The sequence below is a fragment of the Poeciliopsis prolifica genome, unplaced genomic scaffold (assembly GCF_027474105.1).
Source record: "Poeciliopsis prolifica strain line A6 unplaced genomic scaffold, Auburn_PproV2 SCAFFOLD011, whole genome shotgun sequence".
NCBI lineage: Eukaryota > Metazoa > Chordata > Actinopteri > Cyprinodontiformes > Poeciliidae > Poeciliopsis > Poeciliopsis prolifica.
The window spans coordinates 1,829,523-1,842,240 of NW_026562386.1; the positions used below are offsets into that span (position 1 = coordinate 1,829,523).

The 12,718-nt window shown below is 38.4% G+C and overlaps 1 protein-coding gene across 3 annotated transcripts in view; it reads right to left on the bottom strand.

The window, feature by feature from the left end:
* Positions 1-12,718, bottom strand: part of zfhx3b (zinc finger homeobox 3b) — a 222,404-nt gene that overhangs the window by 68,177 nt on the left and 141,509 nt on the right. Inside the window, exon 1 of one of the 3 annotated variants that reach the window (XM_055036978.1) lies at positions 2,814-3,231. The exons of the other annotated variants lie outside the window; for them this stretch is intronic. The gene's annotated coding sequence lies outside the window, so the exon portion shown is untranslated. Of the gene's footprint in view, positions 1-2,813; positions 3,232-12,718 lie in introns of those variants that run through there. 3 annotated transcript variants of the gene reach the window in all.

The following is a 12,718-nucleotide window of genomic DNA, read 5'->3' on the forward strand; positions in this document are numbered from 1 at the left end:
TGGACATTCAGTGAGTCACTATTGCAGCTACCTGTTTCTTTCTTAAGGCCTACTGAATGTTTCCACAGCAGTAGGGGAGACTGAAAAACCCTCTAAACAGCAGCTGCACCCACATTCTTCCTCGTGATCCTTTTGTCATTAGCCAATCTCCTGTTCTACCTTTCATACAGACAAAACAGTGGAGTGGAGAGAAGACACAGAATCTAGTCTCCTCAGGCTTGTGTTATCTCGCTCTCACCCCTGGCGTTCTCAGTTTGGTATTGTAAATATTTCATTAACACATAATTGGTTGCAGCTTCAGGCTATGCAATAAGGCTGTGATAGCTGTAACACTGTATGTTTTCTGACTATCCCGTATCCTTTCTTATGTAAAATTCATAGAAATATGTTTTGAGGAGAGGAGGGTGGTGCGAGATTTCATGTGGGGGAAATGTTTCGTTTTTCATGCACTGCCCTCGCACAGCCTTACTAGAGACACCAGCTAATTAAGAACAGTGATGATGTGCTCAGCCTGTGTCAATATTTAACCCAGCCGTACGCAGCTATCTTTATTAGCAGCACTACACTGACAAAAGGAGCAATGTGCCCTTTGAGAGGTCTTCTTCTTAAAATGAAAATTAATGAGTGGGGTTGAGTGGAGGTGAGTATACAAAGCAGGTGAATATGTGGGTTCCTCATCATGGTACGAAAAGTACCTTGATGGAGGGTTCATCAAGCAGCTCAAAAAGTAAACACCCACCATTTCACCTATTAACTCCTTCCTACTTTTAACTAGGAAGATGCAAACTAAATGAGTGGTTCCTTTCATTCAGCAAAACATTTGGGAATCAGTCTTTTAATGTCCTTGTTTTGATTCCTAAAGTCTTGAAACCATTATAAATTAACTAGAAGAATCCAAACTCCAACTGGGGAAAAAAAAAAAAAAAAACTTTTCAGATTGATAATAGCATTCACAATAAATCCATATGCTGTGCTGAAAATACTCTTTGTATGAACATGCACAGGTGTGTCAGTAATGAACATTGCTTTAATAACACAGATTTCTTACAGAGTCTGTGCTTGGCCTATTCATTAGCTGAAAAAAATCACTTTACATAGAAAATAAACACAAAAGTTCTTATTGATCAGAATGATCAATTAAGCATCAATAACCTAAACCCTCATCATTCCAAGTGCTTTATACTTGCTGCTAAGATATAGTTGTCATAACTAAAAATCGAACACAAACCAGGCTAATTGGACGAGTCATATTGCTTTGGCCAGGCAGGCAAAAAGCTTTTTAAGCCCCAGAAAGTGTTGATGAACAGTCAGCTGAAGCTTCCTAAAATAACTCCAAATGCCATTAGGAAGTGTCATCACAGAGGTCATTCTGGTGGCTTCATCAAATATAGAGCATATAAAGGCAAAACAAGAGATTTCTCTGTCTCTCTCTTTCTCCTTTTTATAATTTTTATTTTTATTTTTAACACAATCTGCACTAACAAAAGAGATGTTTTTCAGAGTGGTCAAAGAGTTTATGACTACTTTGTAAAGTTGTGGTTCTCGTTGGTGACACTTGGCCACAGTGTCACCAACGTTACACTTTTTCTGTGCCCTTAGTGGTACTCAAAAGAAGTTTGGTATAGATTATTATGATGCAAATATGACCAATGTTTCTTCTTCATCAGAAATTTTAGAAAATATACACAGAGTATATTAAGAATAACCTTTTTGTGGTGGGCAACAGCAAAACAAGATGGGGTGTTGGTGGCACTGTTTGCTCTTTTTACTTTGTTCAAAGTTTAAACTTGATTCCTTGTAAGGGACTTAGTCATATTTAAAGTGATTTTTTTTTTAAATCAGTGATTTGTTGATGAGTTTTGAAAAAAGAAATGTGCTGATTTCCAGATTTTCTGTGTATTTTTCAAACAACTAACTTAAAACTAACTTCAATGTACAATCAATTCCAAGCACACTTCTTTAACTATTTAGCTCATCAAGCAGCTGCAGTAATTGTTTATTTTTTCTCTTTTATGAATTAATATTACAACCTGTCCATACCTTATGTAGTCCATACTACAGTTTTGAAACACTTCTCAATAGTATGGTACCTGCCATAAACATTAGAGATTCTGTGTTATAACACAAAGATGTACAGCTGGCAGAGAAGTTAATTCATAGACTGGCATTGCACCCAAGCTTCCCCGCAGCTGCCACACCATATACTCTGCTCAATCGTGCAAGAAATTTAAAACTATACATCAAAGACTACCACTTTTCCTCTTCCTGTTTATTGATTAGGCAGAACTCTTGTTCAGTAATTGTGCAGTAAATCAAGCATGGTGAGCACTAATCTCAACCCCGGGAGGAAAGTGTTAAAGGTAAAACCTGCTGAAAAGTGCATAATTAAGGTGCTGTGTTTAGTCAGGAGAGAGGACATACTCCTCCTTCTCACATTTCTTGCTCAGCGCCTGCCTGCACAACCAGCGGCAGCCGGGAGAGGGGTTGGCAGAGGAGCAACGGGAAGTGTATACAGTTTCCAACCACCTCTCGCTCCCTCCCTCACTCTTTCAATCCTTCTCTCTCTCAATGCATTCCCAACCAAAGTGCCGGGGGCGCCATGCTTGTAAAGAAACCACAGCCTTTTGAGTGCCTCTTGTATTTACAAACGGAGGCATGTTGGAATCAAAGGCATTACCACATGACATAACACATTAAACAGTTGGCAGATTGAGAATTTATATACTGCACAGATAGTGAGTGAGGTAAACAGGAAAAAGAGCCGTTGTTGGATAAGTTTAACTAGCTATACGTGGTGTGAGAGACAAACTTACCCAAACCAGAGTACAGAAAAGGAGTCAGCTGCAGAAGCTCCCTTCTTTCCCTTGCTTTGCCTCCCTTCCTAACACACAGCTCAGGCTGTACTCCAGGTGGAGACAGCTATCACTTTCCCATTAACTTCCTGTTCCTCATATCTCTCCGCCCCCTTTTTCTCTCCAGCATCTCCCTCCCAGCCGCTTAACTTTCTTTCTGTGCCATTTTTCAGTAATAAGCCGTGCCTCTTCCCCTCATCTTCAGAAATACTAAACCCTGCGGAGAGAAATTTCCCCGTTTCACATCAAACCTCTATCTTTCTCCCTGAACAGCTTCCTTGTGTTGCTGTTCTGCCTAATTTCGCCTAAGTTTTTAATTCTCCATCATCAGCAGGGATCTAAAAATAAATGATGAATGGAATAAAATATTTTATAGTCTTACCTCTTATCTGTTCTTACAGGGGTAATAATAAAGTAGTTAATCCTCTAGATCCGACTCAATTTGATTAATCAGCACATGCGGACAATCAAATAAATGATTAATATTCCCCGGTCATGTGGTTGGACAGTTACCCCTGAAACCATCAGTAATAATTCAGTAACCCTTCCCAGACCACAGGCTGCAGCTAGTCAGCCTCACTCAGCATCAGCCCTCTGATGTTCAGCAGGACTTTGAACTCACCGCACAGAAGCTCAGACACACCATGGGGGGAAAACTTTCTGCAGTCTAACGCCCTCCTACAATGCCTGCCTACCTGATCGGAATTACCCACTATAGAGACGGCACAGAGGACGGAGTTTAGCTAACAGCTGGTAAATATAGATGTATAAAGCTCTGGTGCAGAGAATCTTAACAGGAAACACCAATTCAGATCATCTACTGTTCCACAAATCAACAAGTTAAGAACATATAAGTGAAGAACAACAGAAAATAATAGTAGAACAAGATAAACCACCTAACAAAAAGTAATGAAGCTGAATTCTTGCCACAGCATCGTCATATACGTCTTATACATAAGACAATGTATAAGACGTGTTATACATCGTCTTATTGGCTTTTACATCTGCCTCTGAGAAAAGTTTTTAATCAGGTAAGCAAAACAGAACAACTTTTGCCATCTCATATTTGCATAAAGCTGAATAATGAAGCTGTGTACTGAGATGGAATGGGATCTGTAGAACTAGCGATTTGGGAAGAGATGAATGCGTCATTATTTTTTCTGTTCATGTTTGCATATGAAGCTATGTAAAGCCTGTTTATACCAGACATATGCAGATTGTCACAGCCAAACCAGAGCTGTCTCTTTTCTCCTCACAAAATCCCCTTTTTCACAGTTGCTCTTACAAATGTACCTTCAATAAAGGAATTCTCTAGATTGATCTATTTTGTAATAGAGGCAAAGTAATGCCAAAGCAATTTTCAGGTCAATGAGTAATGTTGGGACTTATGTGTAAGACTCTTAAAGGGTAAAAGAAACTATCAACCAACTTGACCCTTTAAGTGGATATTTCCACCAACCAGTTCCAGTCATAACTCATATGACTGGAACTGAATTACCTGAATTAACTTGTTTAACACCAGTTAATTCAGGATCTACCAATGCAAGTGTAGGCATTAATAATTTGGTTTAATTACCACTGCCAATATTGAACTGGGTCAGACAAAGGGGAGTTGGGTGGGCAGCGCCAACATCCACTCAAAATATCACCACCACCAAGCTTAAATCACATAATAGCTTTACTTTTTTGACTGCATAATTTTTTAAAAAGCGTATTTAAAACACAGAGCTTTAAGATTAATAAAACGTCAGATTACCTCATGAAAAACATAAAATCATTATTGTTATTATGATCTCACCTGTATCTTTATCCTTCATCCACAAACATCATTTTAAACTCAGTTCTCGAAAACTATCAGACTTTTAATATTGTCACATGCAAATCCTGTTGGTAATCTCCCATTTCCATCAGAGCTGACGCTGATATCAGATCAGCTACTCATGGCACTCATAAACTCTGCTTGTTTGTAACAGAGCTAATTCTGTCAGCATCTGTTTGTAGGGTTACTGAAATAAATTATGACGTTTGTTTTATATTTTGACGACTCAGTAAGGAGGCTTATGGTCCAAAAACCAGCTGTGCAGTGGCACAGCTGGCTTTCAGATCATTTCAGTTCTTGAGATCTTCTGCATATTTTATCTCTTTTGTCCCTCTGTTTTATCTCTTTTGTCTCTCGTGATATCGCAGGGTGGCATAAAATCTTTTTAAAAAGTAATACAGTGGAATGAGGTTTACGGTGTCAGTGAGATGTGGCTCCGACTTGGTTATATGGTCGTAGAAAACAAAACTAGTTCATTTTACCAGAAAAGAAGAATCTTACTCTGTTATTATCCCTGTTTCTCAGTTCTTGCAAAGACACACTGTAACCCGTTGCTTTGGCCTGTGTAGATATGAGCACATTGTGCAAATAGCTGAAAACCCCTCGTTTTAGATATAGGCGTTAGAGTTCACTTTGATCTCTTCTCTCGCTCTGCTGTTTATAAATTGGTTACACAAATATTTATGAGCAGAATGAAGAAAATGGCTGGTCTGGTTTGTGTCTCTCTGCCTCCCTCTCCACCCTCCCCCCATGTGGCCGATGATGAGGCCACCGCAGACGCAGAGCGAGCACATAGGCCCCAGGCCACATCCATCATATCTGCTCCGTCTCTGGATATTGTGCGACCCCAGAGAGGGCCGACCAAACCAAAACCAAGAAAGAGAAAAAAGACAATCCATTTGCTATGAATAAAAAAAAATAAACAATTAAAGATGGAAAACATCACTCATCAGTGGTCTCGTTTATGGGAAATTGTAAATTATTATTGACGGCGTGAGAGCATACTGCACAAGCCAAAAGGTGTGCATGTAAAAGGAATTGTGCTTGGAACTAATGTAATATTTCTCAGTAACAAAATTCAATAAATTAATACCACAGTGTTCAATACAAACAGCCTCTGCCTCTTCTTTAGCTCACCTGTCCATTTCTGCCAACGACACGTACACAATGGAGCAGGCTCCAAGCTTCTGGATCTATATTCTTTAATTGCTCCCCCTGCCCTGACCTCTGATCCAGATCACTCTGATATACAGCATCTCTATTAAACTGGGAAGTAGGAAAATATTCTTCTAATGACCCTCTGCTCTGGCAATAGTACTGAAAATGGCAAAGAGAAAAAAAAATCAATCTTCTTCTTTCCTTTTTGCCCTTCACTGGCTCTATTAGTTCCTTTTTTATCTAAAGGTTGACTTCAAAAACGTGGACAGAGATTGACCAGAGCGAAGCACACATTCCTATTCCGATGAGGCACTGGACTTTCCTGAGATAAATTTTGATAATAAAAATCGTAAAAAAAAACTATGGCTGTAAAGAAAGTTCTTTTGCACAGCATCTTGACTGTCCTTCAACCACACATTCTGTGCTGATCCGATACTTTAGAAAGCGAGGTTGACTTTATCTGAGCTGTGCACAATGTTGATCATGCAATCTAGACAAAAGATAATTCAGAGATAACATAGTTTAAGCAAAAAAGAAGATACAAACCGGCCCAAAGCCAGAGAAGGCAAGCCTGGATGCATCTGTTCGTGCACGTGTTCACTGTACAGTAAAGGCTGATGAAGTGCGCGTGTGTGTCCATGGGCAGAGGTTGGGCGCGGGTGTTGGGACGGGGTGGTAGTGCTGGACTGGCTTGTCGATCGATGCAGTGATTGGCAGTTAATGGCTTTCCCTGTTCTGCCTTGGTAACCCCGGCCTGATGGCTGTTGGGTCTGATCAGAAATGGCAGATGGTGTTTGATTTTCGTATATAAACCTCTGACTTTGGGGAGATGGCTTCATCATGTTTAATGATTTAAAAGTTAAGTTGAATACTGGGAATACTCCAACGCTGGATCTCTCATTTAAAAAAAGCCCTAACCTCCCTTCCAGATGGAAGGGCTAATCTCTTTCAACTATGTGCACTGATTGTGGCGGTTTTGATGCCATAAGCCACTCTGTTTTCCTGTGATAAATTATCAAAACAGGGCCCACAACAAATGATTTGATCCATCTTCTATTATCCAGTCACAGGTGTCATCTACAACTTAAATCTGCAGCTCAGTCACAGTTCTAACCTAACAATTTAAAAAGAAAAGTAAGAACGCTTGACATAAAAAAAAAATCAGTCCAAAAGACCAAAAGACTTATTGCAAGTTTATCCTAAAAATTTGAGATAAACAAGTCAGGTTTGACAGCAAAAACTAAAATCAGCAAATTAGGCTATAAATGGAGGAAAATTAGAAGAAAATCTATGCTGATCTGGAAGACAAGATGACAGAGGAGTATAAATATCGGATATGATTCTTCAGTAATTTACTATTCTAATTAATCTTCTTTTTAAAAATTCTTGAGTCTTTAAGATTGAAGCCTAATTATTGTCTAATAACTGGCATTTCAATAATAACATTTTGACATTTTATTATAGTTAAATATTTATTATTTCTGTGAAACTTTCCAGATTTCCCATCAAAAACATTTTCTTGTAGGTTTGATCATTAAAATGGATGCATACTAGTTTGGTGAAGTCTTTGTCAATGCGTGTGGGTGTGTGTGAGAGAGATGGAGAGATATTCAGAAAGAGATATTTTGGCCCCACTGGAATAGGGAAATTAATACATTTTCACTTCTGAAACATAAACAAATAATACAATATTTTGCTTTACACAACTTAATAAGATTCCCTCTCCCTTATGGCTTTCTGCATGCAAATTAAACACTGATCATTTGAATAATCATTTGCATTCCAGATCTCACAATTTCATGTCCAAACTTTAACAGCTCCCAGAGTTCTCATTTCATCTGCAGCTGCACAGGCTGTCCTTATGGCTCAGATTAGTTTAACATGATTTATTTCAAGGAAGGATAACTTAGGGAAATTCCTAGTTTGTGAGAGAAACTGTCCACCTAAATGTGAAATCCAAATTTAATTTATTAGGCATTCATTTTAAGGGAAAACTGTCAAGTGAATCTGGTGACATTGCTAAAAAATAATAATAAAAAAAGCAGTTTATGGGTCATGGAGAAAATGGATGTTGAAGTGTGATATAGGACAGCGTCTTAAATGTCCACTGGAGATCCTCATGAAGGAGGAGATAGAAATAGGACTTAATAAATGACAAATGTTCAAAACGGCTAGAACTTGCAGAACAAAGGACTGTGAAACAGTGTCACAGCATTATACTGAGGCTCGCCACAAAAATGAAGCAAGCTGAGGTTAAGGTGAGTATAGATGAGAGATGATATGCTTGGGAGGGGCTTACAGGCAGGGTAGTTAATCTCTCTTTTTTCTTCAAACACCACTGAGTCTATTCTGGGCATCAGGGTGTCATAAAGGAATGTTCGAACCATAAAGTATCTCTGCTCCTGAGAAGCTAAAGAACATTCTTGTCGCCAACATTTAAGGACATCTTTCAGTCTCACCTCTCACCGTCCACTATCCTTCACCTTACTTGAGAAATAAATCAGTTAAAGTCTAGATGAAATTGTTGCTAAAGTTAACATTTGCAAGTATTCATCTAATTAAAATTTACTTCATCTTTGGGGAGACCAAGCATTAGCTTTAGCACCATAACAATAAGTCTGTCTTTTGTCTTCACCACACATTAACTTTCACAATCCTGTATTGTTCTTTTCATATAATATACATTTTGTTAAATGTATTATATTCTTTGCAAAGTCTTTTGTTTCCATATTCTAGTTTATCCATCTTTTGTATTCAGGAATAAAAGGCATAATGAGAAAACAAGGTGGGAAACAATTTTTCCAGAGCTCCTAATAAAAACCGCATGACACCCTGGCCTGCACCGCTTAATTACAAAAGGATGAAATCTTTTCTTCTCCATCTGGAAAAAACATTGTCTGCATAACACCGGGAGATTTACAACTCCCTCACTGGACTCCAGCACACAGCAATTAGGCAAAACATGGATGGACAACCAGAGCCATGAAATTCAGGAAGAGATGGCTATTCAATTTTCAAAGAAGAGCCAGAGGCTCCAAGATTTCAAATAAAAATTCTTGACTGTGACACTCTTTTAAGGGTCAGACTTTGGTCATGTTGACACAAAGGAAAAAAGGAATTTGCGTTACATTCAATAGCCCTTCACATCATCATCATCCTCTCACACAAGGTCTAAAACCCATTGGTGGGAAAAAAAAGATACATAGATTTCAGCTCCATTAGCTACAGAAACTTTTGTGAATAGAAGTGGAGCGAGAAAAGTTCAGGAAAGTGAAAAAAGCAGGGGAACATATCTATCCATATCTAAGATTTATCCCTCCCATGACTCTACCCAAAATGCCAAACCCAGAGAGAATGGGTCCCCATGTACTCATTCCTGCAGCCAAGACTTCCTCCTCTATTCATCTGTCTCTTTAACTGAACTTCCCTTTATGTACAGCTCTACTGAACACAGTCCTTAGAACTGAGTAGTTTTGTGGCTCTGACCACTCTGAGGCCATTAATCTGGTGGCTAAGCCACTGATGTATTGATGGCACACAGCCGGCAGGCTTGTCTGCCTCACTTTCTCCATCCCTGCAGCTTAGGAGCTAAATACATTCAGAGGAACCTCCACCTAGCCTCATCATTGCCGCATTTACCTGCCAATTGCTTGTGTTAACTTCTGAGTCAGCACCTTCTGGCAGACGACAGGAGCTTCAGCCATCCTGTGATAACTAAGCAATAAAATAATGCATCTTTTTTTACACATGCTTTACCTTTACACAATTTCTAAGTTTAGTTTAAGGTACATAGTAGAGGTCTCCTACACATTTTATATACTCTTTCAGTCAATTTGCCAAAGTTTATTCTGAAAATTTACATTTAAGTCACCTTAAATATATTTGTACGATTGTCTTTTCTTACATGTATAATGCAAATATTGAACAAGGATGAAATTAACTTGACTTCAAAATAACTTGTTCTCAGCATTTTTATTATGAGCTGTTTTAAAAAAAAGTGCATGCAAGTTGAACTCGTCAAATCAGCTTTTGTCATTGTTCATAAAATGCAGATTCCTAAAAGGAGTATCTGTCATTTGAACTTTGTTCTATTTCTTAAAATGGAAAGAAACCAAACTGTGATTCGCGTCTCCAACTATTTTAATCTAAGAAAATCTCAATAAAAGTTGTCTGGGTGCTAAATTTGAATAACTACAAAATAAAATAGTGATGGACAAAAAGTTAATCTCAAGATAGGGAAATTAATAATAATAATAGTAATAATAATAATAATAAATAATAATCATTGTAATACATTTGATTTATAAAGCCCTCTAGATCTCCAATTGAAATCTCAAAAATACATCTGAACTCATCTAAGTATTGATCCATGAATCTTCCAGAAATTGTAATTATTTAGTATCTACAGTTTTTGGCTGAGCCCAAATGACAACAACAAGGGGAAAAAAATACAGTTTATTTCATTTTAAAGTAATTCATTAAATGACACTTTGTGTACTGCAGTTTGCCAACAAATCTATAAACTCAAGTAAGACTCGGATGTCGCATTGAACACAACATGGACACGATCTCCCAGGGAATAGAAATGGGGATTTTGTGGAAATTTTGCCTAGAGGAGACTGACTGAAACGTGTAACGTCTGTACAGCATAGACTCAGGTAAAGCTATTGTACAAGATTAGAAACAGAGAGCTTCCAGTAAGTGCAGGGAAAAGTTTCTCCAAAACAAAACTTAATTCTGTGGTTTGTCATAAGAACAACACTGCAGAGTAGATAGCACTATCCATTTTCTTGTTGGAAGACAGACTTGTTGATTTAATTAAAAAGAAGAAAAAAAAAACTTTGGTAAAAAAAAGTGTTTAAATAGCAGTTTTCTTCAACGAGCAGACAACTGTTTCTGAGAACTGATAGCAACACAGCATGGAGACATCAGTTTCTAAACGCACAAAATCCCTGTTTGATGCTTTGAAAGAAGAGACACATATTCCGCTGTATGTGGGACTGCCATCACAGCAGTCAGTCTGCTGTGAGGAGCTAAACACTGCTGTAATCAGATGCATCCGTACCGCTCAGATCAGAGCATAGTGACAATGATCGGAAGTTTTTAATCCTAGACACATCAGACTACTCATCTGTCTTCTTTCAGACATGTTTCCCATGGTAAATTGTTTTTTTCTTGCACCTTTGCACGCTGACGCTTTCATTCGCTGAAACAATTGTGAAGATACGAGCCACAGAAATATTTACTAAGGAAAAATATTAGTTTTCCAGAAGACATGAATTAGAGAAAGACGCTTTTATGTAAACCTAAGAGGAATATGGTGGGATTCACAAACTGCATTTCTACATCATGCATCACTGCTGATGTTGATAAAACTATCCACATTTAGTGGCGCTTATCTCTGTCTTGATCAGCGATGATCTCAGTCGCACCAGTTAATATAACATTGTTTCCTATTCCTTTCCTTTCCTAAACACCAATCACCCCTTTCTGCTGATCGCACTCCGATAGCAGGATCACCAGATTTCTAACACGTTAGCAGAGAGCAGAGTACTCTGGCACATTTCCCCAAAGAAAGCAAAACAAAATTACAATAAGTTTAAACTATTATAGTTTTTTAGGAGAACTGCTAAAATAATAGAAGCTTCATGGGAAAACAACAGATTTCTGTGCGCGTCTTGTTTATTTTTGTTCACTATCAATGTGTTAGTCTCAGGAATAACCTCTGTTCGGCTTTTGTGTGTACAATTAACGCAACCAGCAGCAACAGCTGTGTTACGGGTCAATCCCTGACCCCCTCCTTGGCCTTCCTGAGGAGGGGAAGCTTAAAAGGTTGTAAACTTCCTCTGCACCTCGCCAAACACAAAGCCCTACCAGTCCTCTTTTACTTTTCCCTCTTCAAAATACCTTGATTTCAAGATGTATGCCAGTCTTTTCTTGTTAAAAAGTCTGAGCCTGTTTTGAGTGAGGATGCTGGCATTCAATCCCCTGTAAGCAACTTCTGACACCCAACACAAGGAACCTCGTGTTATGAGCTGTACAAGTAAACAATAAGGCTTGTTGTAGGTGTGCTGTGTTTACAAATCTGTCTTTGCTTTGAATGATTAAAACTATACATTTTATGATTCCTGTTAAATTTTAGATCGGTTGTGAGTCTGTGCCTGTCCGTCTCTTTGTGTACGTTCACACGCTTGTGCATGTGAAAGAAGAGAATGGGCTGTCTCCCAGGATGTGCAGCTCACGCTTTATTAGAGCAGTAGTACCAGTAAATCAGAGCGCAGCTCTTCCTGGAACAGCTACAACCTTTCCCACTGAGCACTATTACTGAACAATCATAGGCTAGCCATGATAATTAGCAAAGTATCTATCCGTCGAACTCTCCTGTAAACCCCCTCCATCGCCACCACCACCCCCACTTTCTTCTCCCTGTCCATCCATCCTCCTTCTACCAATCATCTTGCATGAATTCTGAGTGATTAAGACCAGGCTCTCCTGGGAGTTCACTCAGGACAGTCGCTTATCTGCCACAATTTTTTCCTGTGATGTTTGACAGAGTAACATCTACTTCAACTCCACAGGTACATCTAAATAAATTTAAATATCACTGACCGCTGATTTATTTTATTGATTCAATCCAAAAAGTGATACTCTTATATCAGAAGGATTTATTCTGATTCCTATGATTATGTCTTGCTGCTAAGAAAAAACAAAAATCTGGTTTCTTAGAACAATATTATTACAGCAGTAAATTTGTAATAATACTTATACAAATTTAGGTAAGGCCAGTTTTCTGGCACCTTGTTTATTTTCTTTTCACCTTTATTTATACAGTTAAATTTCACCAGGTCTTATTTCAAGGGCGATGTGTTTTAGACTTAACACAAGTAAC